The sequence below is a fragment of the Podarcis bocagei genome (genome assembly GCF_964188305.1).
Source record: "Podarcis bocagei genome assembly, chromosome: 8".
Classification (NCBI taxonomy): domain Eukaryota; kingdom Metazoa; phylum Chordata; class Lepidosauria; order Squamata; family Lacertidae; genus Podarcis; species Podarcis bocagei.
In genome coordinates this window covers 70,695,680-70,701,065 of record NC_138133.1, presented here as the reverse complement: position 1 = coordinate 70,701,065, position 5,386 = coordinate 70,695,680, and positions in this window count along the sequence as shown.

The window sequence follows — 5,386 nt, the reverse complement described above, 5'->3', positions numbered from 1 at the left end:
AGAATTTGCCCACAGGTGCAAAAACCACAGCACAATATTTTTAATTGCAAATTTAGTCAACTAAAGAGCCAAGGCTGGCTCAGATTTCTATAAAGTAGGGGTAGCATATGCATTTTTAAGACATCCCAGTTTCTTGTGTCAGGGCTAGGGCATTTAACCCTTCCTTCCTTCCAGTGCTGTTTTACCTATCAATATTAACCAAGCTGCTGTTTTGTTCTTCAAGGTGGAAGGAAATGTAGGTGCCTGAATCATGCTTGTATATTTCCACAACCTAGCAGTTTGAAAGCATACCAGTGCAAGTAGCTAAATAGGTACCACTGCAGTGGGAAGGTAACGGCATTTCTGTGTGCCCTTGCTTCCGTCACGGTATTCTGTTGTGCCGGAAGCAGTTTAGTCGTGCTGGCCACATGACCTGGAAAGCTGTCTGTGGAAAAACGCTGGCTCCCTCGACCTGAAAGCGAGATGAGCACCACACCCCATAGTCGCCAGGGGTCCTTTACCTTTTTACCTGTTTCCACTACATGGAGCAAATAGCAACTTGGAGAGTGATTCACAGTTCAGTCCTATGCATTCAGAAGGAAGTTCCCCTGTATTCAATAGGACTTTCTCCCAGCTAAGAATGTATAAAATTTCAGCATGAAGCTGAGGGAGGGGTGAGCAATGAAACATTCCCCACAGCTACCTCTCCAATCAAATTATCACACAAATATGTTCCTTATCATCCTGGGAAAAAATGTTATGAGTGGGGTGCCGCAGGGTTCTGTCCTTGGCCCATTATTGTTTAATGTCTTTATAAATGACCTGGACAAAGGAATTGATGGAATGGTCATCAAATTTGCAGATGACACCGAATTGTGAGGGTTAGCTAATGCTGCAGAAGATAGTAACCAGGATAGCTCAGTTGGTTAGCATGGGACTGATGACACCAAGGTTGCAGGTTCAATTTCCGTGTGGGACAGGTGCATATTCCTGCATTCCAGGGGGTTGGACTTGATGATCCTCAGGGTCCCTTCCAACTCTACAATTCTCCGATTCTATTATTCAAAATCAAAATCTTAAAAAGTAGAGACATCACCTTGCCAACAAAGGTCCGTATAGTAAAAACTATGGTTTTCCCAGTAGTGATGTATGGAAGTGAGAGCTGGACCATAAAGAAGGCTGATCGCCGAAGAATTGATGCTTTTGAATTATGGTGCTGGAGGAGACTCTTGAGAGTCCCATGGACTGCAAGAAGATCAAACCTATCCATTCTTAAGGAAATCAGCCCTGAGTGCTCACTGGAAGGACAGATCCTGAAGCTGAGGCTCCAGTACTTTGGCCACCTCATGAGAAGAGAAGAATCCCTGGAAAAGACCCTGATGTTGGGAAAGATGGAGGGCACAAGGAGAAGGGGACGACAGAGGACGAGATGGTTGGACGGTGTTCTCGAAGCTACAAACATGAGTGACCAAACTGTGGGAGGCAGTGGAAGACAGAAGTGCCTGGCGTGCTCTGGTCCACGGGGTCATGAAGAGTCGGACACAACTAAACGACTAAACAACAACAACATTATTCAAAATGACCTTAACAGACTGGAGAACTGGCCCAGAACTAACAAAATGAATTTCAACAGAGACTAATGTAAGGTCCTGCACTTAGGCAAGAAGAACCAGATGTACAAATATAAGATGGGAGACACCCAGCTTACCAGTAATACATGTGAAAAGGATCTAGGGTCTTAGTGAACCGCAAGCTTAACATGAATCAACAGTGTGATGTAGCAGCAAAAAAAGCTAATGCTATTCTAGGCTACATCAGCAGAAGTATAGTGTCCAGATCGAGGGAAGTAATAGTACCACTCTATTCTGGACGTGGGTGGCGCTGTGGGTTAAACCACAGAGCCTAGGACTTGCTGATCAGAAGGTCGACGGTTCAAAGCCCTGCGACAGGGTGACCTCCCGTTGCTCGGTCCCTGCTCCTGCCAACTAGTAGTTCGAAAGCACATCAAAGTGCAAATAGATAAATAGGTACCGCTCCGGTGGGAAGGTAAACGGCATTTCCGTGCGCTGCTCTGGTTTGCCAGAAGCAGCTTAGTCATGCTGGCCACATGACCCGGAAGCTGTACGCTGGCTCCCTCGGCCAATAAAGAGAGATGAGCGCCGCAACCCCAGAGTCCACCACGACTGAACCTAATGGTCAGGGGTCCCTTTACCTTTATTCTGCTTTGGTCAGGCCACACGTGGAATACTGTGTCCAGTTCTGGGCACCACAATTTAAAAAGGTTGTTGACAAGCTGGAACGTGTGCAGAGGAGGGCAACCAAGATGATCAAGGGCCTGGAAACCAAGCCTTATGAGGAACAGTTGAAGGAGCTAAATATGTTTAGCCAGGAAAAGAGGAGACTGAGAGGAGCTATGATAGCCATCTTCAAATATATTAAGGACTGTCTCATGGAAGATGGAGCAAGCTTGTTTTGTCCTGCTCCAGAGGTAGGACTCAAATCAATGGCTTCAAGTTACAAGAAGGGAGATTCTGACTAAACTTCAGGCAGAACTTTCTGATAGTAAGAGCTGTTCAACAGTGGAACAGTCTCCCTTGGGAGGTTGTGGACTCTCCTTCATTGAAGGTTTTTAAGCAGAGGTTGGATGGCCACCTGTCATGGATTCTTTAGTTGAGATTCCTGCATTGCAGGGGGTTGGACTAGATGACCCTTGGGGTCCCTTCCAACTCTATGATTCTATGAATCAGCATCCACCAACCTGATGCCCTCCAGATGTTTTGGATTAAGATTCCCAGCACGCTAGGGTGTGTCAATCACGCTGCCTTATTATCTCAGATCCTTCATAGATCAGTGTGGCTCTTTATTGTGCATATCAATGATAACAACCTGGTAGTTATTTTCATTATCACTTTGAGCTTGGTTAAAAAGTGGTGATTTAACAGGTTTATGTAGACCACATACTCTAAATAGGATGGTGATTTGTATCTGGGACACAGCAAGGGATGGTTCAAAAAGGGAGCTGGTCTTTGTTCACTGTACAGTTCAATACTGTCTGCATTCAATTGTTCCATGATAACTACCGGTAAATTGGGCCACCCTTGGAACATGACATAAATCTTGAAGTGGTTTAAGTTTTTCCATTTTAGGAACTTGCCCACAAACTTTACAAACTATTCACTCATCTTTAACATAATCTCTTTTGAGTTAATAATTTAAATTTTATATTCCACATTTTCTTTTAGCATTAGCAGGGGAAATATGAGTGGAGCACATCACGCTTCAAAGTCTTCTATAGCCTTTTGTCTTTTAAATTAGATTTAAGATAAGCTTCAAGCTCTTCAGACAGATTCAGGTAGTCATAATTAACTGCCAACATTAAAATGTCCTGTCTAAGTCAACCCTGACAGTTTTTATGGCATAAGTTCATTAAAATCATGAGTCCATTTGCATTTCCACATTCTTTGCTGGGTATGTGACTTGTATCTCTCTTATGTTTCTGATCAACATATCAGTCTTCATCTACGCCTCTTGTCATAACATCCAATGGTGCCTGGTTTTTATCTTCAGAAGGTACCAAGTACAACAGCCAATGATAGCCATATTAAAATGTGGAAAGTACACACAGGGGAAATGAAATCTGGAGAAAGAGTGCAGGGCATGAGTCGAAATACCCCACCCAAAGCTCTCATGGAGACTGACTCCATCAATGACCTTTTCGCATTCTACAGAATGGTTTGCATTTCAGCTGGACATGCAAAGCATCCTCTCCACAATCCAGAACCCCGATGCCTGGTCATTCGGAAGATGCTTGTCCAGCTCAACATGTGAAAAACAGCCCTTTAAACCATTGGTTCCAGTGCATAAAGATTGCGGACAGGGCTGCTGTTGTCCCTCCTTAAACTGTTTATTCCATCATGCATTCAAATACCTGAATAGGACTGGAAAGTAAGAGGGTTATTGTAAATGTCCTCCCAAGTGCTTTATTCCTGTTGGGTGTTGGTTCAACTGCATACCCTCCAACATTTCTCTGAAGAAAATAGGGATGTCCTATTCCAGGCATAGGCAAACTCGGCCCTCCAGATATTTTGGGACTACAGCTCCCATCATCCCTGACCACTGGTCCTGTTAGCTAGGGATGATGGGAGTTGTAGTCCCGAAACATCTGGAGGGCTGAGTTTGCCTATGCCTGTCCTATTCCTTCATCATCATCATACCCCACCCATCTGATGGGGTTGCTCAAGCCACTCTGGGCAGCTTAACAACATATATTAAAACATAATAAAGCATTAAACATTTTTTTAAAAAAACATCCGTATACAGAGCTGCCTTCAGATGTCTTTTAAAGGTTGTATAGTTACTTATTTCCTTAGCTCGGGCGTCGCATAACTCCATACCATCCAACATTTCCCAAATCAAAATAGGGACGTTCTGAGGAAAAGCGGGACGTTCCGGGATCTAATCAGAAACCGGGATGGCTTCTGTAAATCCGGGGATGTCCCTGGAAAATAGGGACACTTGGAGGGTCTGCAACTGGAACCCCACTTCTTCTGTCAATAGTCACAGTCTCCCCAACTGTTCCTTGTCATGCCTCAATGAGGGAGAAGAAATAACATGTCATGTCTGGCTGCATTCTTGCCTCCCAGCCATTGTCCACCAGCAAGCTCCGCTAACAAAGGTCAGAACATTTTCTAATATCACCCTGGTAATAATGATTAATCTTGATATCAGATGGAGTAAAGACTCTCTCTTTTTTAGTATAAATAAATCCTTTTATTTATTGTTCTTCTCATAAGAATACTTGTGCTTTTTTTTCCAATTATTGCATTCTAGGATTTTGAAGTGATTTGGAGTTCTTGAAAACCATCTTAAGTATAGCTAATAATCATCTCCTTTTTAAATGACTGAAAAACTAGCTTCTATTGAAATGTGCATAGATATGCAAGGCACTGGGGTCAGTTCAAGGGAAAAGAGAAGGGAAGCAAGATTAGCCAAACCTAAAATGAGTAAATTAGGTACTTACAGACAAGAAATGCTGATATTTCATAATCCTTCTAAGACTTTTTTTGTCTGTGTTTGCAAGATTATGGACTTTTTTTATTTTATTTTTGTCTCTGTGTAACATTATACTTTCAGTAGTTCCTAGGCTGACACCTGCATCTTACATATTTTGGGGAAGAATTATTTTCATACCCTGACTACTTAGATAACTCTTAGGATTTATATGCATGCATAACTCGGTAGAGGATTTCTGCCGTGCCAGTATGTGGAGTGGTTAAGCATTTTCAAACTAGTTGAAACAGACTGTGAGAGTTTTACACCATACTTGGGCAGTAAAGAGGGTCAGTATCTAATAGTGGAAGGATTAAGCACATGTAACTTAATGTTTTGGCCAACATGTCCCCATCAC